The sequence below is a fragment of the Melopsittacus undulatus genome, chromosome 1 (genome assembly GCF_012275295.1).
Source record: "Melopsittacus undulatus isolate bMelUnd1 chromosome 1, bMelUnd1.mat.Z, whole genome shotgun sequence".
In the NCBI taxonomy this organism is placed as follows: domain Eukaryota; kingdom Metazoa; phylum Chordata; class Aves; order Psittaciformes; family Psittaculidae; genus Melopsittacus; species Melopsittacus undulatus.
In genome coordinates this window covers 120422121-120445670 of record NC_047527.1, presented here as the reverse complement: position 1 = coordinate 120445670, position 23550 = coordinate 120422121, and positions in this window count along the sequence as shown.

Here is a 23550-nt window from a genome sequence, read left to right as displayed (position 1 = left end):
ATGTGAACAATATTATCTGCCAAGACACCTTAGTTCAGACTTGCTTTGACCCTGCAGTGTCAAGTCTTCACTCAGCATTGCAAAATTTAATGATAATTTGGGGATGTAGAGAAGCAGATCAAATATATTTTCTTCTGTGCTTCATGCCACGGTCTAAGCATATGTTTTCAGCAGTGATATGATAGTACCCACTAAGCCACCTTGTCTCATGTGTTATATCAGCCTACAAATCTCAAAATAATTTTTCCTTTGAGACTTCCTGTTTTACAGCCATAAATTTGCCTGCACACTGTGGGAACCTGTTGGAATACCATCAATTATCGTAGCTGTAGAAAAACATTGAGGGTGTAAGAACATGTTGCTCAGACTTATTCACATGTATCGCCTCACCTCTTCTATTTAGCAATCATAACTCCTGTTGCATGAAACTTCCTATTCATGGGCCATTTGCTATATTTGTCATTTAGAGTAATTAGGATAGAATCATAGAAACATTTAGGTTGGAAAGACCTTTAAGTATATCGAGTCCAACTGTAAACTTCACACTGCCAAGTCCACCACTAAACCATGTCCCTAAATATAGTCATAGAATCACTTAGGTTAGAAAAGACCTTTTAGTATCACAGAGTCCAACTGTAAACCTAGCTCTCTGAACTCCTCCGCTCCTTCAAATGACTTGGACAAACAGGTTTTTACTTCTCATTGGTTTGTATTAAAACACCTAGCAGTGCTTCTCTCTCTTTTCTAAAGTAGCAGAATGTTTTGAATGTGAATGTAAATACCCAGATTTCATACACACAGTCATGTAATTGCTGTCAGAGTTTCACAATACACTACCTATGACACATTCAAGAGGCAGACTCAATATGTCCCCCTCCCTTTAAACATCTGTGCCAGTATTTCCCCTGATATTTTGGCATAACATTGGTCCTGTTCACATTGATATAAGAAACGAGATCTCTTAAGTTAGTGTTTTGGGTTCTAAATTCAATGACCATGACTAAATTTGTAGCAATGTCCCTCTTCTACTTTCCTAACAGGACTGGAAAGGGCAGGGAAGCTTATTTATATGCTGTTCTGTTTCTTCTAGAAATGTCCCACTATTACAGTGGGCAAGCCAGCATTGGAGAGTGCATTGTCAAGAAAGCAGGAGTTAACTTCAAAACCTAAAGTAACGCAGCTAGTTTGAGGCAAACTCAGTAAACATTTATATTGTGCCAGTTCTGCAGTCAGGAATCATTTTTAAAATCCGACAGTGTCTAAATTAGACAGTTTTCCATTACTGCCTAGAAAAGTAAAAGCGTAATTGCCACTTGCGTGTGGTAAAATGGATTCTGCATTGCGATATTTAACACATACTGAATGAGCGAGCTAAAATCAATATAAAGTAGACTGAAACTTTATCCTTTCCCTCCCCTTTCTTATTGCTGCCTAGAAGCACTAGGTAATTGATGCAAGTATTTATTGTACAGATTTGGATACCACTCCTCTTGCATAATGTTTCTCTATAAAATCTGCATATTAAAGTCAGAGCTCACAATGCATATATTGAATAAAGTGCAACATGTTTGCTACAGATAGTAAGTAAGGGTTGGCTGTATCTTTTCAGAGACAGAAGCTGGATGCTACTTTTAGGAGTTCCACAGGTCCATATGAAACCATAATTCTGAGATATCAGGACTGCAGTAACCTACTCCCAGGGAGGGAAAACATAGTCTTATGAGCTTTCACAACAAAGACTTTTGTTAGTTCCTGGGTAATTTGGCTTTGCATTGCTGGCCCCAGACTTGTGGGTGGTAGAAATGGTAATAAACAAGAGAGAATTGTTCCATGTACTAGCTGTAACCTGCATGCCATTGGCTCGACACCTCTGTGAAAGCCAGCCATTGGGCATCATGAGCAAAGAGGATATCCTCTGAAAATGCATCATCACTTCTTTTGTTTTTAAGAAACTATGAAAAGATGTGATGAAGAGTCAGCAAAGTAAAAGAGCCATAAAACCTTCCTTCTCAAATTAACATTCTGGGCAGTTTTCACACACTGATGTCACTGATACCAGTTTCTTTTTGCCCAGATATGGAATAGCTACGGTGACATTGTGCATAAATATTAAATCTGAAAGAATAATAGGAAGAGAATAATTTATTTGACATATTGATCTGACCTCTTACCTTTTTATCTGCCTTGTCCGTTTAGACAGAGAGATCTTTGGTCATACCCTGACCACAGTAAAGTTAATAATAAAATGCTGATAGACTGGACCCTACCTTGGGGGTTTTCACTTAGCAGCTTTATAGAGTTCTGATATTTATAAAACAAAATGGACCAATTATTTAAACAAGGATACAAGGAAAGAATAAACAGTTTTGTGAGCAACAAAGAAGAGATGCTTGGTCTGGGCTCTGGGTCAATTTTCCAGTGTCTAATAAGAGGTGAGTGCATACCTCAGGCTTTTTGATAGACTGTTTTTATGAAGCTATTGGGAAAATAATACTTCAGCAACCTTTGCCCTATTACCTATTACCCAAATTGCATCCATTTTGTCCAAGAATGACTGAACTGTTCAGGTTCTTGTAAATCTGTAATCTGTCATCAGGGAAGATACAAATTTGCAGAAATTGAACACTGATTACTTATGCAGGTTTTGACCACCCTCAGTTTCTGATCCCAGTGCCCTATTCAGGAGGACAGGGTACTGGGAAATGGGAAAAAGCTGCCACGAATATTGGAATGTCTAGGAATTTTCTGTACTACCAATACCGATAATTTTCTGAAAAGTATTAAGCTTTCTAGATACAAGTTTGTATTTTTTCTCCTTGACAGCAAAATCACAAATGTAATTTCAAACAGTTATATACAGTGGCACTGTATTGAAGAGCTCTGATGTATTGATCAGAACATGCAGGAGAATAAATGACAGGCTCAGGAATGGATTTAAGTGATGGACTTCAGCTTTATGGCTTTAACAAAGCAGCCAGGCAAAAAATGTCTAAATCACAGTTACATAGCTGGTAGTTAGAAAGTCAGCACTTTGGTTACAAGAGTTGGTTACAAGAGTTTGGTTACAAGCGTTCAGTCATAAAATCAGTGATTTGTGGTAAAACTCCTTCTTCAGCCCATACAAGGACATAGCTTTTTTCCCATGTGAGCTGATGTAGTGGGATTCTCCTAAAGTCTCACTTTTCCTTGCTGTTGATTTGGTCTGGATTCAACCAGCCTAACTGTAGTTATCTCACTGAGTTATTCAAGTTGAATTAAAAATATAAACAACCAAAGATGGAATGGGAATACCTTTAAGAATTCCCTGTTCTCAACTGACTATATATAGGATTTTGGAGCAACTGTCAACCTAAGTTAGGCACTTCAGTTAAATGTCCAAAATTAGACTGGATGAGTCTAGCTATGGTCCACTAGCTAAGCCTATCTTATTTACACCTGAGAAAAGAATGCAAGATTCTAGACAAATTTGGCTTTTTGTTTCTGAATATTAAAATTTTAATATCTCACTGTCCATATCGGGAGGGAGAAAACAAACAAAACTCAGAGGGTAAGAGAAATAACTTTTAGATCCACAAAAATCCTCAAAGTGCCTTCTACTGCTAAGGATTGAAACACTGTCTGAGGACAAAGACTAGAATTCAGCTTGTCTCAGACCTAATCAGCCAATACGCCAATATGGTTTTTGGTGAAGGGTTAAAACAGAACTGTTTAGCCCATGCTGCATTCTCAGCTACAGTCATTCTCCCCCTGACATTGGTGAGGAGAGGAGCACTGAGGATAAGAGGCAAGTGAATAGAGATAGGCATTTTGTAACTGTAAACAAGTGGAAAGGTGTACAAATACAATCTGCTTCCGTATATCATCTCTTTGTGTTGTGCAAAAATTCCTTCTGCTATGCATCATTGTTCAACCCCTCCCATGTTTTTAAATCCAAAGGGTGATTATTCATAGAGGGCCATTCCTTGGTGACTTCAAAAGCAATTTATGTGTGGTGTGCTCTCTGCTACATCAGAGGCAGTCTGCCCAGTCTTCAAGCTTAGTGAAATTCAGATGTACCAGCTGCAGATCCAGATTGCCTGCATATTCAGAAATGTTTTTTTTTTCTCTTTTTATTTACAGCAATCCCAAGGGATGTAGACCTTGACCCACTGGTAAGACAAGCATAGATCCTAGTGAAACCTGACTCACAGCACCCAAGAAGCCAAATTCAAGGTCCTCCAGGGGGTAAAATGCTCAGCTGCTTTTGAAGGAGTCCTACAAGAATCAGTAACAAAATGCAGGAAGGGAAGCTCAGATGATAGCTAATGTCATCATGCCCTTGTCAAACTGATTCCAACCTTATGCATGATTAGCAATCCTGGCATCCAGGATCGTGTACATAAGAAAAGCCTTGTCAGCTTTCAGAGGACAAACGTGTTCATGGCTATATTCTTTCAGTGTGACCCTGACCCCCTTCCTCTGCCTCTTAATTTGTGAGCACATTAATTTCAGTGGCACAGCCTCTTGCATAAATTGCCCATTCAGTCATTCCAATGCACACCTGGAGCTGCTCCTCTTCTGCCTGAAGAATGAGATTGCTAATCCTGGAAGCCAGCAAAAGGCTTCAGCAAATGCTGCTTTAATCAGTTGACTTCCATTCCTACAAAGGTGATTTCTGAGTAAATATGCTATAACCTGAAAGCAATATTGGTTTGGAATACACATCAGCTTCCTTGTCTTGGTGCCAACAGCAGCTTTAGTAAGAATACCTCTCTTAGTATATTGCAAGATTGTGTCAGATCAGATCTCCCTGATCCGATCACAGCTCAAGATCACAGGTGAAGTAGATTCAGTGTGAATTACTTATTGTTCTTCTTTGTTGTCTCAAGCTTATAGATGGACCAAACATGCTGGAATAAGACTTGCAGTCACCTACATCCAAGAAATTGCACCAAATATTGTTTAAAACCTTAATTATTTGAGGTTTTCTCCAATTTGAGACTGGCCCCACAACAGATGCAGCTCCAGTACTAAGGGAATATGCCAGGGAGCCCCAAATTTTCACTTTCTACAAAACATAATTGTGGTCATGTGAATGTGAAGAGTGACATACTGTGAAAAAAAATTTCATTATGCTAGCTGCCATTGTTGCAGGTACTCATTTGGCAACATCTATTGTTACCGAAACTAGTAGCTGGGCTGCTGACCATGTTTAGAATTGCCTTTGGACCTTAGTCCACTGGTCACATTTTCAAACCTGAGTTCAGGGGTTTTGAATGGTGCACTGACTTTCACATTAACAGACATTAGTATTCAATGGACTTTACTGCTAATATTACTTGAAGTTTGTTGAAGAGATAGCTCTTTGGTTACCTTAAAATGTCTCTCTTAGAGACAATATTTTTTGAATTGACCATTTTCCTCTGCCATGACTGAAAGAAACTGGAACTGAATCATCACTGAGTTTTCAGAAACATCATCTTTTTTTCCCCAGTAGATTTGGTTTCTTAGTTTTCAGTTTGTTCGCATTATTTCTGGGCATCAAGATGATAGAAACACAATGCTTAGGAAAATAATTATGCAGCCATATTCTTAGGACAACCTGATACACAAAATAACAAATCTTTCTAAATCGCAGAAGGTCCCAATGCCAAGTTTAAATCTGTGTTTCTTTGCTAAGGGTACCTGTCTAGGGTAATTATGTGTACACCATAATTTCAGCTAAATTCTTGCTTCATTGCCTGAATTGCAGCCTAAATTGTTATGAAAAGTTTAGATATGATCAGGATAATCATATAGAGTTGTAGGGACTTAAACTTTTAAACATTTTTCCATGGTAGATCTAAATCTTGTGGTCAATAACTATGTGATGTAATGGATGCCAGTAATGTCAAATATTTCACACTGAAATGAAATACTGCAATGCTGAAATGCTCTGACAGCATTTCAGAATAGGGGACAGTAGTACCATTACAACTGCAGCACAGAAGACAGGAAATGTTAAAGAAAATGACTGAAATAAAAACTATGTACAAATGTATTTGTCTAATGAAATAACCCAAAATATGTCTCACACAAGTAAAGGAAAATGATAAAACCTCCTCACCCAGTTAAAAGAGCTTTTGCCAGAGGAATTTTAGAGAAAAAATCCTGCGAACAGATACTCACCCCACAGTGTTTTAACTTCTTAAAGAATCAGTGGAATAATCCCAGTAGCTTTCTGTATCACTATTCAAAGTGCAGGAGGTATAAATGCAAAGTAGTGGATGAAGTTTTGCTTTTCTGTTCACAGAGATTTATGAACAGAGAGTAGCAAAACAGTTCAAAATAATGCAAAATTATTTATGAATTATAAATATCTGTTTCATGCTTACAAAACTCTGGTTGCAGCAATGGAAACTGTATGGTCCTTCCTCGTGGTGGGCTATGTGCATGTTTCAGTTTCTTGTTATGATAGTTGTATTACATCTAGTGATAGGGTGGATTTGTACATGTAACTGTGTAAATTCAGAGCTTGGATTATGCACTTTACTTCAGAACAATCTCTCTGATCCTCATCATGAAAGTTTCTGTTCCAGAATTAGTGGCAAAGTAGCTGAGTGGAAATGGTGTATACCCCTTCACTTTCCTTGCTTTCTAAACCCAAGAGTTGCTGTGCTCTCAGTGCATTTTGAAAAGTTACTGAAAATATGGTTTAGTACTTGTGAGATGAGTTGAATTGAAAGTCTGAAAAAAAGTCTATGATATTTTAAAAGGCAATTTCAGTCCTAATGGAGCCAATCAATAGATGTACCAGTCGCACTAGATTTGCTTCAATTCCCATTTGAGTCAACGGAGAGAATCCCATTGGCTTTAAGTAGGAATTAGATTAGCAGGATTTATGGAGCAATTGTGTTCTGTCTGTGTTAGGAATTGGAAACTCTTGAAATTATTCGCTTTTTGAGGAAATCAAATCTCTGCACCTTGGCTTCAGATTTTGTATTGAGAAAGAGGAAGACAAAAACAAACTTCCACTGAACTCACACAGTCTGTGTATATTGTAATGTGTGGAGAAATGGAAAAATGCCTTCCACAACAGGAGGCTGATAAAATCAATAGTTCCATTCTTAACTTTAGCAAGTATTAAGTTGAAATATTTGGGGAGCAGGAATTAAACATGCACAGTGATTTTGAATTATGAGTAGTATCTATGGGTAATAGTCTTCATACATGTATAAATCAGGCTTTGAAGCCAAATTCAGTAGAAAGTAGCTTCTGATCCTGAGAGAAGTAGCTCTGGCTGGTTTCTTTTTAAAAGAAAGAAGTAAAAATGTGTGTACAGACAGGCTTTGCAGAATGTATCCTTTTGGGGTAAAAAATCATGTACTGTAATAACTGCAGTGGGAATAGCACCTCTTCTCACCTCTGTTTTCAAAGCCTATGTGTGAGCTTCTTTTCTCTCTTGCCTCTAACACAGCCTCTTAATTTAATCACCCTCTCATTTATGAATGGGGTCTGAACACAAAGTTCAGCCTATTTCCAAGTCATTTGAGGGCTCAGAAGCAGTCGAATGCATGTTTATATGAAAATGAACATAAGCATAATAAGTCCTATATGTATTTTTTCTAATGACATCAACTTCTGTTTTGCTTGCCTTACTTATAAGCCTGCATGCTCCTTGTCTGTGAAAGAACTTAAACGTCATTCAGCAACCCCAGAGAGTTTGATTTAGGATATGGATTTCTCTGCTGCCTATTTTTATAGCAGAGGTTTATATATATATGTCTCTACAGTTCAGTGAGGTTAAAGGTGCATCATCCTGTAGAAGCATTAGTGCTTTCTATTCTCTCTAGTTTCACCAGAAAAGCCTTACTAGCTTGTGTAGAAATTTTCCCTTTATTTAAAGGACACTTGATGCTTTAATAAATACATCAGTATTTTACAAGCACTTGAGCGTCTGACCTGTAGTTATGCAGGTGTAATACAACATGGAGAGAACGTGGGAGACTATACTCCCTTTCTCCAAATTACCCAGAGAACTAGAGAGCAGCTGCATAGTATTGTTGCCTGTCTTTCACATCTCAGCCAGATCCATCTTTGTTACCAGGTCTTTTATTGAGAAGTCACAATTCTTGCAGTAAATAATAAAGTAGGAGCTAGTTCCTTTTACAGTAATACTTTAAAAAGTCTTTAGTGTTATACTCAGTTGTAGGCAAATTAGCTCACATGGAGATTACAGCACTGGCAAGGAGAGATGATATGGACAGCATTGTGTGTTCTGGGCTTTGAAAACTGTGACTTGACTTTCATATTATGCAGTCCTTACAATAGATTGAAAATGAATAATGAAATGGAAGTCAGTTACATACTAAAAAGGATGCAGCAGTATCTTCAGAATTTTAGTGTTAGTCAGGTTTATCCAAATGAGTGATAAGATGTGATAACTGGATGAAAATCCCTCAAGTGTTTCATAATCACTGTGACTTGCAGAGTAACTGCAGAAAGTACTGCTGCTGTAGCTTTGGAGGGGTATGTACGCCATTAACATGCTTAAATACAGACATCAGTAACAACCTATAAAATACAGAAATGCTCCAATGTAATTCTGAGTATTTTGAAGCTGCTGGATCTGATAGCTAATTTTTTATGCTGTAACCCTTCACTATTTTATTTGTATTGCATTTATTTTTTACGAAATACATAAAACAATAGTTTAGTCTTATAGTGATACAGCTGGAAAATTGTGAAGATTAGAACCTTGCCCCTGGAAAATCCTTGTGGATTTGCAGCAGGATATAGGGTTGTGATGCTCAGTTGCATGCTGCCACTTTGGAACATGTAGTTGTAGGTAAGGTACCTCTGCTCCCTGCTAGGTGTCAGGAGGATTAAGACAGTCTCAGAATCATGACATAAACCAGAGAGTGTGACTGAGCAGCTACAGGAGTAGGTTCAAAATCTTGGGGACCCAATCACATGAGTGTGGAGTGGTTATATGGAGTCAAATGAAGATTCATGCCTGTAACTGTTTTCTGAACCTGCCTGTTCAAAAAGGATAAGAGGCCATGCTTTTGTTCAGAAAGTTGGCAGGTGGACAAGCTTTGTTTTTTAAATAAAACTTTTATTTCTAGGATCCATTGCCAGGATTGTTTATGCATTGTATCTTATGACTGCTTAGGCACAAAGTGTTAAGAAATTTAGGAACAGGAAGAAGAACGAGATATCTTTCTTACAAATCAAGGGTCTAGTTACCTGGGGTAGGTAATTTCCTGCACTTTGTTTTATGCCATGACCCTTGTCTTTCACAGCATAGCTCCATGTCCCATAGGAAGGCAAGAAGTGTATTTTTGCTGCCTTACTTATTCAGCTCTGTTTAAACAGGTGGGTACAAACCTCTTGCTGAGGGAAGATCAAATCTGTCATAGTCTAAAGACGTCCCATAAACTACTGAACTGCTCAATAAAATTGAGCCAGCATCCTTCCCTGCATTTATTAAGAAGCTTTATTTGTCACACAGTATTAAGTGTTAGCAGCAGCTCTGAAGCCTGCTCTGATAAAACCTACTGAGTCACACTTAGACACCTACCTCATAGAAGCTGTAACCTTGAGGATCTTTCTTGGGCTCTGAAATCACAGAATCACAGAAAGGTGGAGACTGGAAGGGACCTTTTGTCCAGCTCTCCTGCTCAGGCAAGGTCAGCAAGAGCAGGCTGCTCAGGCACTGTCTGTGACACAATCAGAGGTTTGTTATGTTAATAACAGTTCTGTCTTCATGCAGAAACAGGACTTTTTACATTTCACTGGAAAAAAAAGTTCATTTGTCTGAGGAACTGTTCAGGGCATTTGAGGATTAGATTTGTAGCCTGAGATCTGTACTCAGGCACTATCTGGGCATAGCCTCGCTTTTGGTGGGTTGCTCTAGCTTAGGCAATTTTTCAGATCAGATATAATGGATATTCAGAAGGTTAATGTCTATGGACCCCAAAGGGTATTCTGTAGGCTGAAAACAATTCAGTTTAATAAGCAAGGGACCCTACTGGTATCAGTTCATCAGATGTCACAAGCCATTGCAGCCTGTAGGGAGGGATTTCATCTCTTGAATCAGGTATACGCACATTCAGCTATGGAAAACTGCATGAGAACTGAAACAACTGATGAAGATGCTCTTTTGGAATATTCCTACATTAAATGTGTGTCAGGGGAAAGAGGAGATGTGACTTACTATGGTTGTTAACCCGAAGCAGAGTGGAAGATTTAATGGATACTTTTCTTTCACCCTGGGAAAAGTCTAACTCTGCTCATTTATTTTTTTCCTGCAATACAGACTCCTTTAATCTTATTTCTTTGGATGCTAGCCCACTCAGCACATCTTTTGCTTTAAAGATGGCCTGTCTGGTGTTTATTCTGCCTTTCAACAGCACAAGTTTAAAATTTGGAAAAGATTGGATAGTGGGAGTAGCAAATACAGTGATTATATAAAGTGCAAATGCTGAATTTCCCTGTACCTTGTAATTTGGTCATTTCCAAGGTAGTTTGATAAGAATCCCTGTAGTGCAGTGCTGGACTTCTGAGTATAGTATTATTTTTGTTAGCTGTGTTTTCACCCTATGACACTAGTGGCAATCAATTTAGCATACTCATTTTGTGAACACGTACTCCCTGTAATGCAGTCAATAGAAAAATCAGGTTAGTAAAACAGCTGTTAATTTTCCACCATGAATGAGTACTACATCTTACTTGGTAGATTTCCTCCCCCAGCCCCCCCCAAGTTCAATAAATATTTATGTCAGCCCTGCTGTCAAGTAGCACTCTCAGTAACAGACAGTTGCTAAATTAAGATATTTTCTTTGGCAGTAATGAAAAGCTAATAATGCAATTGCCATATGCAAGCCTTGGAGAAGTTTTGCCTTATAATTATCATAAGAGGTTAAACTGCTGCTCTGAGAATAATAAAACACTGGGGCAGACTGTGGTACCACCATGTGACTCAAGGTAGCACTGAGATGCCATTAAGAAACCAGGTTCTCTTTCTCTGCAGTGCTGTTTCACAGGGATAGCAGCAAGTGAACTTAAAGCAAAGAAGGCAGAGATGTTAGGAGGTGGTGCTGCAGTCTATGACCTGTTCACAGAGATTGTTCCTCCAGCAATGTGTCCCAGCAGAGCTGTGCAGCTGTAGTTGCGTTTATCCCCCAGAAGGTCCCAGTACAGACGGAGGTGTGCTAGTAGACAGAGAGTGTAAAAAACCTGCTATACATTCAACCAGACATGTTTTTTCCCTTCCATTCCTCCCTACACTTCTCTTGGGCTTTACTGTTTTATCCTCAGTAAAATGTGTGGATGGAGAATCAATGCTCCTCTTTGCAGCTATAGTTATGGAAACAGATCTTGGAATCATCACTGGAAAATCCCTGAAATCATTGTCTCCATGTGCAGCAGCAGCTAAAAAAGCCAACAAAATACTGGATGTCAGCAGAAAGGGTATTGAGAACAAGAGGGACATCAACATTTTGCCATGTTATAAAACTTCAGTGCACCCCCATCTTCAGGGCTATGTCCATTTGGGTTGAAGATCTCCATGAACTGAAACTCCACAAACCTTCTGGGCAATGTATGCCAGTGCTTGATATCCCTCATGCTAAAAAAGTTTTTTCTTCTTAGGCTTAAATGTAATTTCTTGTTTCAGTTTGTGCCCTCTTGTCCCGTCACTGGGAACCACTGGGAAGAGACTGGCTCCATCTTCTTTACTTACACCAACAGGTATTTATATAGATGGCTAAGATTCCCTCTGAGCCTTCTCCTCAACAGGCTGAATAGGCCTCCCTCACTTAGCCTCTCCTTGTATCAGAAATGCTCCAGTCTTTTAATTTTCCTCATGACCCTTTGCTGGACTTATTCCAGTATGTTTGTGTCTTTCTTGCACTGGGGAGCTCAGAACTGGACATAATAATCCAGGTGTGTGTCACCATTGTTGAGTAAAGGGGAAGGACCACCACCCTCAACCTTCCTGCAATACTGTCATTAATGCAGCTCAGCAGGCTGTTACTGCAAAGGCAGATTGCTGCCTTGAGTTCAGCCTGGTGTCATGAGGATCCCCAGGTCTTTTTCTGTGTAGACGTTTTGCAGCTGCATGCCTCCCAAAATACACTGGTTATGGAGCTTTTTTTCTCCAGGGGCAGGACTTTGTATTTCCTGTCTGCCAAGCTGCCTTTAAATGACAGCACAACCATCTGGTGTATCAACCACTCCTCCTAGCTTCAGCATTTTCAAAACTGTTGAGAGTGCACTTTTATCCACTATCCAGGTCACTCATAAATATATTAAGCTGTGTTGGCCCTAATATCAGTCCCTGTGGTACATAGCTGGTGTCTGACCTCCAACTGGACATTGTGCTGTTTGCAGGAGACTGTGAAGGTAGACAAGTATCAGCAAATTTCTAGGTTTCCTATTAAAAAGTAATTAGGCAAATTCATGGGCAATGGATCCCTAAGCAGATACTAAGAGAACACATCAGGGCTGTGTCCTCTGACATCCCTAGTGCAGCAGCTATGTATGTTAGGAAGGGGACTATACTGCAGAGGCTGGCCAGCCCTCTGGGGAAATTCTGACAATATGAGAGGAAATACTGTCCTGGACAGATCCTTAGTCTGGACCAATATGGGATTTCTCTTTCTTTTCCTGCTGTTACTCCAGGGCAAAATCCATATCATAACAGTTCGGAAAGAGCAAGCACATTATTGCATTAACTGTGGGACCAAGTGCTTTCTTTTCCTTCTCTCTCCAACCATGTCTCTTCAGCTTCACTGATTTCAGCTTTCATTGATTTCTTGACATCTGTCTGGCACTGGTAGCCCAGCTGTATATAACCTTCCCGACTAAGTATGCTGTCAATTCATCAGCTGTGTGTCTTCTGACACAGCTGATGAATTGAGAGATCCTGGTGTACTCACTCCCCTCTCTAGAGTCCTTCTGTAAGAGAGGCAGTTAAGGTTTTCTCCTAGGAAAAGCTATCCCAGAATTTTCCTGGATTCCTGGCAAGGAATATAGTACTGGAAAAGTATGTCTTACCTATTCTGTGAAAGATCTGGAAACGGAGGCTGTGCATGAAGGTGACACATGACAGTGTTGGCAAAGGTTATACCGTGTGGTGTTGTGGATTGTACATTGTCAGATGTGGGTGGTGGTACATAAAAGAACAGCCATACCTATATGATGAGGGCATCCTAGAGGGTCCCAGAAAAGCCAGTTTAAGGTCTTTTAACTGGGGTACTCATCAGATAATCCAGAAGGTGCTGCATGCCCTAGGCAGAGTAGCCAGTCAAGCAATTTGACCTTGAAAGCTTTGAAATAAATGCATACATATTACCAATAATATCTTTGTTGCCTTAGTTGAGCTAGGGTTTAGTCATTTTGAGAAAGGAAAAGTTACACAGTTAAAAAGTTCGTGGTCTATGCATACATGCATGCACCTACTCTCAATCACACAGGCACATAAACATATGTGCATGCACAACAGCACCTCCTAAGAGATAACATATAGTTTGCTGCATTTCCAAGGTTGGAGGAGTGAAGCTCAGATGATGCTAGAGGTGGTTCCATTGGTTGCTATTAAAAAGCACAGAACAGATAAATGTAGCAGACGATAGACCACATTCCCTTACTCCCACACATATGCTTGAAAGAGGACATAATTTATAGCATACTGCAAAATGTTGATTTTAAACGTTACATATTATGGATAAAAGTAAGTAGTTAATTTATTACGTCTGTATTGCTGTGGATGCTTAACTCTTGATTCTTCTAAGCTCTTTCTACTCAAAGTAAGAAAGAAAACCTATCCAATTATTTACACTGCAAGGCTAATCCCCAGAATAAATTGTTATGTTTTTGAAAAGCTGTTTTTTAACCCCTAAAACAGCAAAATCCAAGCTTAGATGCATGATTTGTATAGAAATGCAGTTTCATTTTTGAGGAAACTGGGCATTTGAACCCTTTAAGTAGATTTTCTTTAGATGCAAGTTGCGTGGACTAAATGGGCAGGCTGAGACCTGTTAGTCCCTTCTGACCACTGGGGATATAATGGCTTTTTGAAGTGAAAATAATTGAACAAGTTGTGCATTAGTACTATTGCAAGCTGTCGTGAACACTGTACCATGTTCAATACAGTACAGTGAATCCTACTGAAAACTATCTGCTCCAAGCCATGTTTTATTGTGGTGTTACAGAAATGGCAGAGGTTCATGAGTGTTAGGACCCAAAATCCAGTGGGCCTTTGAAGAGATTATTCACAATAAGCAATACTTTCCTAACAACCTGTGCAGGGCTACTGTACAAGACAACATATTCCTCAGGGCTATGGAAGAATCCCTCACCATTTGGTGCAACTTCCTTGTGGATGGACAGGACAATTCAGACATCTGGGCAGGGGACATCATTGCCACTTTTAGGTGCTTGAGATCCTCCCTTTCCATGGCTAGCAGACCCAGCAGGGTTGCAAGGCACTGCAAAACCTGCCCCATCCCTCATTGCTTCTCAGCATTCCCTGGCTGTGCTGTACTTCAGTTGTCTCATTTTGTTGTCCTGAGGTCTGCAGCTTCTTTCAATAATCTTTCAATAGCCTTCCACATAGAAACCAGACTCCAATAAGTCCCAGGAGCAGACGTGACCAGCACTGTTTTTCCTTCCTGATGAGTCCAGTGGGAGCAGAAACTCATGCTTTTGTGTATGGATTACTCAACTTGTCCTAGTCTAAGATAGCTGCTCCATAGATGGGCTGGTTGCAGTGTTCATAGGGTCCAGCCAACCCAAATGGCACCTTTCCCAAAAAAATAAGAAAATGCTGTGGTATGGTATAGCCTAAGCTCTGTTTTTCTTTGTCCCTGGAAAGGAAAAAACAGCTTCTTTATTGTAGTTTTCTCCCTAAAAAACTGCTGAGGTAACTTGAAGGCCTGTATTCTAAAAATTACTCTTTCAGTTCATTATATCAAAGGATATATGTGAAATTATTTGTGCTGTATTGAAATAGATAAAACCATTTTTCCCCCTCTTCTGTATTTATTATGGATCCAGTGTTTATTTAAAAATATGTTAAGAGACTCTTGCTGTATAACCAATGATTACATTGGGATATGAAGCAGAATGTAGTACCCCATTCACAAAGACAGTTTTTCTTCTCTCCTATCTATTTTCATTTGATTTCTAATCTGTTCTAAGGCATTCATGAATATAATCAGACTAGACAGAAGAATTCTTCATCTGAAGAGAAGGAACATCACCAAATATTCCAGTTCAGTATCCATTTACCAAGCTAAGTAACTTCTTTGTGTGTGTGTGTTTGTGTCATGGGAAATAGGGTTCATTTTGTAGCTCTGAATTTCTATTTCAGTGAGAGAAAAACATTTAACCAAATGTCTTATTAATGAGAGCCTAAAGAACAGCCTGAACTTCTAACCATTTCTTATTTGCAGCAATAAAAGCGTCTAAAGACTTCAGTTAAGCTTTTCATATCCAGAATGACATTCCTCCCACATGTCCTCCTACCAGCACCCTAAATTTACAGGCAACTTCAAATACCTTTAAATATGAATGTTGAAGGTCCTTTTTAACACTACATCCTCTTTTCAAGTTGCAGGCAAATCTGTCAGAATTTTGTCTTCTGCCAACAATGAGGATAAAATACATATCTATCACTCAAAAGTTCAAAAGCTGCAGTTCCCAGTCTTTCATTCACAATACACACATTCAAGAACAGCAAGTCGCATGTATATGCCTAGTGAATGCCATATAGAACTATTAGCCAGAAAGCAAAACTAAATTGATGTAGTTGTTGTCAGACTTTCAGAATTTGATCCATCAAACACATTCCAGCTAAGATTAAAAAAAAACCCAACAACCCAGATTTCCAGAGCCCAATGTTCTTTTAGACACAGAGAGCTTTACTCCCGCATTTTTATATTTTAATCAGCCTCATGCAGTATGTTCAATCCTCCATTGAAGGCAATTCAATTCCCAGAGCCAACAGCTTTATCATATTTTTTTTTATTGACTTAAAAAGAAATCACTTCTAAGTTGTGGCAGAAAGGGACTGAAAAATTAGAAAAACTAGCACTTATGTACTTAAGATTTCCCACCATACACGAAACCTTCCAATTATTTTAAAAGCTGCATAGGGAGCTATAACTGCCATAGTCTGTGGAGGCAACTTCCCAATACCGAAGATAAGTCATTTATGAAACTACTTGTTTCTGTTAGCTAATAGCTATACACCGCCACATTTTAAAGCCATTACTTGCGTTTCCAAGAACACAAAGCCAAATGTCTCTCAGTTACAAAGGTGTGAATACTTGATTTTAGAAGATTATTCCAAACACATCCTAATGTAATAAGCTTAGTTACTGAGCATCTGTGTCATCCATGATATTATGTCCATGTCTGTAGAAAATAAAATCCACATACATCCTATCCACCACACAGATGGGTGCTACGTACCAGTTGACTCCTTTCCTAGCAGACAAATACCCCTGTCCCAGTCTGGCCCCATAGTTCCTCTTTCTGTTTCCTGACCCAGTGTACCAAATACCTCCTCATCAACCTGGCTCCACATGGCATTTATCTCATGTGTGGGGGAAGAAATGTCTTGACATAACGGCCACACGCCAGCTGACAAGGTGGAGGTTTGTCCAAGAAGGAATAATTAACTCCTTAATTTATTCTGCCATCAAGCATTTGTGATTTATAAAATCATAAATGTCCAACTCCTCTGCTCAAGCAGGGCCACCTAGAGACAGTGGTCCAGGACCATATGCAGATGGCTTTTGAATATCTCCAAGGATGGAGGCTTCACAGCCTCTCTGGGTAAACTGCTGGTGCTTGGTTGCCCTCACAGTAAAACAGTGTTTTCTGATGTTCACAGGGTACCTTCTGCATTTCAGTTTGTGTCCATTGCCACTGAAAAGAATCTGGCTCCATCATCTTTGTACCCTTCCTTCAGGTATTTATACACATTGATGCAATTCCCCCTTAGACTTCTCGTTAGGCTAAACATTCCCAGCTTTCTGAACCTCTCCTCATTTAAAAAATGCTCTAGTCCCTTTGCTGGAGTTTCTCCAGCATGACCATGTCTCTTGTAATGGGAAGACCAAAACTGGACACACCAGTCACTGAACAGAGGAGAAGAATCACCTCCCATGGTCTGCTGGCAGCACAACTCCCAGTGCAGCCCAGGATATTGTTCACCTTCTTTACCATAAGATCACATTTCTGGCTCATGCTCACTTTGGTGTCCATCAGCACCAGCATCTCCTTTTCTGCCAAGCTGCTTTCTAGTTAGGTGGTCTCCAGCATATATCGAATCCTGGGATTGTTCCTCCACAGGTGCAGGACTTTTCACTTACAATTGAACTTCATGAGGTTCCTGCTGGCCCATTTTTGTAAGCCTGTTGAGGTTCCTCTGGAAGGCAGCACTGGTGTATCAGCCACTTCTCCAGTTTTGTGTCTTCTGAAAACTTATTGGGGGTACACTGTACCAAATCATCCAGGCCATTAATTTTTGGGTTTTCCTGCCACTTATAGGGATTCTTTTACTAATTCTGAATGCTGACTAGGCAGCTGGGCAGCAGATGAAAATGTTACAAATAGACAGCTTTATGAAAGCGTACCCACATTTAACTAGTAACATATTAGTGAAAAGTCAAATTTGTGAGTCAGACTGGGCAGAGCAATTCTAGCAAAAATCTTATCCCCAGGTGGAATAGACTGTTTGTGTAATGGAATGTTTTTAGAACAGCTTGTTTGAGACCCTTTTCTCTCATATAGTCTCACTTCAAGCAGGTCTGTGGTCCTGGAGGTTTCGTCTGTGTCAGCTATGCATTTATAATTCCAATGCAATGACTCATTCATTATATTCCCTATGGTTTTCAAAATCCTAGTAAACACCATCTTGAAAATAGCTCACATCTGCCCATTAGTTCAGAATAAGATACTGCGTATTTGGTTTTCCTTATTAACAGCATATTTCTACTATATTGTCATAGGTCATATACTAACATGTCTGCCCCAGAAAAGGCCCATTCTTAAAGACACAACTAGGATCTAAATCACCCATTGAGATTAACAGGATTAGGCTGCAGTATATTGAAGAAGACATATTCTCTTCCATGTAGCACACTGGGAATTTCTTAATGGTTAGTGGCTAGACTGTAGAGGTATATATACCTCTAGTCTTAGGGGATTCATATGTTTAAATATGGATTTCTAGATCTACATTTTATAGAGACAACTTATTCAAATAATTCAATGTAATCTGATTTATTGAGATGTCACTTTTAAATAAATTTTTATTCCTCTAATGATATCTATCTGTACAAGATCATATGGGAGTCTTTCACAGACTACTGTTGTAATCACTGGATGAAAAGAAAAATCATGGGTCATTAAAGCCAATACCCTTTGGCACAGGCAACAATGTAAAATAATTACTTTTCTATACTAAGACAGTAGATGTGTTTATCACCACCATTCTATAAGGAATAAAAAAATCTTTATGTCTGGTGCAGTCCATAGATGTTGAAGCAAAACCCCCAGCCAAGAAAGATCTAAATTAATATTGTTCTGGGAGAACTTCTAAGAGTGAAGTCTGAAGAACAGTGATCCTGATTACAGTTCTCAAGTAAGTGGAGAGCTTTGCTAGAGAAACTGCATTGTAGTTATAGTCAAGATCTGGCTTAGAAACATTCAATGAGGCCAAGCATCCTCTGCCTAATATTTTGTAATGTTAGTAATATTGCCTGTGCATATACATATGTTCAAAATCAATTCCCTTTAGAGTCAATGCCAATTTAGTCCCAGTGACTCTGACTGGAAAGTGAGGAGAAATGTCAGGGTTCGCCTTGGTCAAGGCAAATCGTAAAGGCTTGTGACAAGGAAGAGGTAAAATTTTAAGCAGTAAATTGGGTAATGGGTAGTTCGTAAGAAAACCTAAAAAGAAAACCCTGTAAAAGAGTGATATGAGTGCTACCATGTAAGACTATTGTTAGAGATAAAGCTGAAATAGCTTGTAGTTTAGAGGTATGATAGGACCCATTCTAATTGCAATATATTATTCTGAAAAAAACCCAACCGACTTACCTAAAGTACAAGTTCAAAGTAGTTTTACTCTTTTTTCTGTCTGTGTCATCTTCTAAATAATTTTCAAAGCTTTGTAATTTACAATTTCTTGTTATAATTGGTTTAGATGCTTGGTGAAAAAAATATTCTTCTGGATGTATAGTAGTTTCCTGCTAGAGAATTAATCTTTTTATTGGATATCAAGTCTGACAATACTGATTTCTCCAGCAAAATGACTGAGAATGATATTTTTAGTGCTGGGAAGCTGTCAGGAGGATTCAGCGCTGAGAATGGTCACTGGGGATGGGATGACTGAAAAGGGCTGAGCTGATCTAACAACTGTTTGCAACAAAAGCTTGAGCTCCTGCTCTTCCCCACCCACTGAGCCATCCCCTGCTCAGGTAGTTGTTCTCTTGCTTGCACTCCTACAGGCATGCACCTGGCACTTGACAAGCTAATTCAGTTAATTAAGGTGGTCCTTGTTTTGCTGAAATGGTTAGCTGAAACTCACTCTCAAGGAAGTCAAAATAAGGATAGGGCTGACACAAGGTGGGAGAGCAGGGTGCTGTGGAGGGAGTGGGGACAGGAGAGGGCACGAGAGTTGCAGGAGAGGATAGGAAGATGCTGCATCTGAATTTACCCTGGCTCATTTCTGGGTTGACAGTCATGTTTCTATGTGAGAAAGTTGGAATAGAAAAGATGGACAGGTACATGTTATTCTTTACAATTCTAATTTAGTTGATCCAGTTGTATAGGAAAAGAAAGCTGCAGCATAAAAAATGTGGGGGATAGCAAATGGGTAAATGTGACTTGTTTTGGAATGGCAGGGATGCAGGTCAGGCTTGGCATCCATAATTGTGAGAACCAGACTCTGAGTTTGGTTCTGTTTGTCATGAGGAACTGTGAGTCTGTTCCTCCATCAACCCTGCTCTTACTGGGGCTGTGACAGTACCTTCCTGTTCTCCCTTCTCTGCTCTCACTTTGCATGGGAGTTCTCACACATGTTGGATATGGTTGCATACTGTACCTAGCTCTGCCTTGTGGTCAAGGATCCCACAGCAATCATCAAGTGATATATATGGATTTATTTTTTAATGGTCCTAGCAAGAAACTCTGAACTCTCTCAGCCTGGTTTCCTAGCTTGATCAATCCATATGTCTGCAAACCCATTCTGGGGAGTTAACCGATGCAGACAATTAGCCAACAGCTTCAGTGTGTTATTGAATTTTGCCTTGTAGGCTTCAGCAAGATTTCTGAGCAACCATCACATCCTGAAGAGTCTAACTTAAGGTTGTCAGTGTAAGGGAATATGTCATTGCCTTTTAAGACCAGAACAGGCTGCAGTGGTGTGTGTCAGGGTTGCTTAAGCAGCCTGCTGAAATCAGTGGCATGTGGCAGACAGTTGTATATAGCTTTTTACACTGTATGTCAAGTTAAATCCTCCTTCTTAAAGGCACGAATACTGCAAAGTACCAGAGGCAATTCTTAGAAAAAAGTAATTACCCAAAGTGAAGACATGAATGGAGAGAAAGCAAACAAAAAGAGGTGTGAAAACCCTAAAAAACCAAACAAACCCACCCTTGAGTTGAAACAATGCAGCATAATACTGGAAAACAGTGAGGTGAAGATGTGACATCAACATGAAGGCAGATGGGCTCTGTGAGAAACGAACTGAAAAAATTAGTGTTTCTTACACTATTGCTGGACCTGGAGCTACAGCTGTCTAGCAGTCTGTGTCTAAGCCATGTTGAATTAGAGTAAAGAATACTGTATTTTCAAGAAAAGCAAAGCAATCGAAACATGCAGGTTCCAAACGAAACTGCAAATGGAAGGAAAGTCCTTTGGAAGGTTTTTGACGGACATTAACTTAGCAAGTCATGTTAGGCAGGCAGATTTCATTATCAGAGGTTTGATTTTGATTGGAATCAAATATCAAAACCAATGGATTGGACCTGGGAAAAATGAAAAAACACTTAAAAATTCTGGAAAGCCAGAGGTAGGCACACAGGACTTTGACTAAAGGAACATGAAAATGGTAATCTATGAGGAAGCTGTACTTACCAGAAATACACTATAGGACAAATGCCTACAAAGTTGTAAAGTTGTAACAACAGTGTAAAATGGGAAAAGTGTGTGGATGGATCCAGACTTGTTCACAGCTCAAAAACACTAAAATGAATGCAAGGTATGTTACTGTTTTGCAGGCATATGCAATCAGAACCAGGAAAATTAAAATGGAGCAAGCAGCCAGCACACTGAAAGTGCCTGATGTATATTTATCAGGATGCGAACAGGAATGAAGACAATTTTATATAGAACTAAGTGCAGAAGCTGATAGAGGGAAATGTACTACTTCAGTGGAGGTTGGTGGAACTGTTGTGAATTATTAACTGGGAGCTAATGCTTGGGTAAATGCCTGATATTATAGAATATTGGAATACGAAGCATAAATACAAAGAAGAACTACTACACTGTGGTCTCACAGGGAAGACCTAATTTTTGTTCAAGTATTACGTGAACTTGTACTGAAACCCATAAGAAAAAGTGGGTCTGTTTATTTACTGTGAACAATGAGGCAATAAGAAGTCCAAAATGGCAAATCCTTGGTTTGCTTAAAAGAATACCTAAAGGTCAGCTGGGCATGAACAAATGTAAAGGAAATGTTGAACAATTGAGGATGTCAGAGGAGGTATACATGCTTGCAAAGAGTACATTTAAATGTTGACGTATTCACTTTTCTCTGAGATTGCATAGCCTTTTAAAAGCACAATATGGTGTATATTAAATTTGTATTTGCTGAATTTAGAATCCCATAAGTTTTATCTGATGCTGTTCAAAGGATTTGTACAAGATTCAAGGTTTCAACATGTGTTAAGTCCCAGATCTCCACAACAAAATGTCTGGTAGAAAATGCTAACATCACTGCAAAGCTTGCTAAATGCAGGTTAAAAAGTCTGAAACAAATCCAGTAATGCTGATACTGTAATGCAGATTTTTATTTCTTTTTTTTTTTTTTACAAAGTGATCTACCACTGGCTGAGTGCTCAATGAGCAGAAAGATAAGAAAAAGACTTAATTCTATAAAAAAATGCAACAGGAAATACTGCTTGGGAGGATAAAGTAGAAGAGATCAGGATATCCCACATATAGAAAATCCATCTCAGTCATGCTATGGTTACAATGGTTCTTAGATATAGTTTGCATATATGAGGGCACTTCAAGGCCTTTCAAGGCTGCAGCTGGCAGGTAGGCTGCTCATTGTCCTTATGTGAGCTCCTGTCTTTTGTGCAATTGGCTTTAGGACAAGAGGGAACAGCTGCAATTTATTCCTCTGAAAAGAGGAAAATGAAGGAGGAAGAGAAAGAGTAAATTGGATCTGAAAGTAAATTGGAAATGAAGAGTTTTGCTGAGCCATTAATGGACAGGATTGAAGCTGTAAGTAGATAGAAATTGGGACTGTTTTCTGCCCAGGAACCCGAACACCTAGTACACCTGACAACCCCTCTAAACGCATGTAATGCAGATAAAGTTGTTATTCTTAGGAATTATGCAGGAATGTCAGCTGCCCCATTGCACAATCTTCTGTTTCAAGGAAAGGGTAGTGTGTATCACATTGCTTTTCTGAGATCTAAGCAACTGGATGTGGTCTGAGGCAACTCAAGCCCAGGGGAAGTGCGTTGTCTTTAATCAGGTGTAACAAGATGTTGCTAGCTTGAAAGGAAGTTTCTGATGACAGTAAAGCACCACTATAAATTGCACAAACTGCAGTAAAACTTCACTCTAAATCCATAGTAGTTATTATTACTGACATTATTAGTGGCATGGCACAAACAGGTCTATCTGTTTTTCGTGTGTGTTTGCCTGTATATGTTTATTTATATTTTTATACATCTTTTTTATCACCACAAAAGCATGGTAATAAAAGTGTAAATACACCCTGAAAAAGAAAATCTCCCCATAGATACATTTTGCTTTGTGACATAACTGTAACAAGATCTTTTCCAGAACCCTTAAAAACTCTACAAAATCTCCATGAAGTATTGCTTCCAAAGGATGCTGAGGGGCTGTTAACTAGCAGTCACTAAGCCAAAAACTTTGTGGTTTTACAATTTTCCTCAGCTGTGCAGCAAAAGGCATGCTTCAGCAATTTTTTCTTGACACAGTTTCTCCTACTGGGAAATTTTGCTAAGTGTTTTTAAGCACATGTTTGTATGAACATGGCTTTTTTGTGTGTCTGTGGAAGAATGCTAGTTCGTGATGGAGGACTGCAGCATCAGTAACCGGGGATTTAAATTAAATATGAGAAAATATTTTTAGCATATTTGATTTACAGCCACAACTGTTATTAAATACTTAAAAATGCTCTGCCAGTCAGTCTGATTGTTAACTGTAGGTATTCAAGTGTGGGTATTTGAGGAACTTTTGAGATTATGGATCTGACTGCTCTGAAAGTGCTCTGCCTCAAGTATCAGATTTATTCACATTTAAAGATTA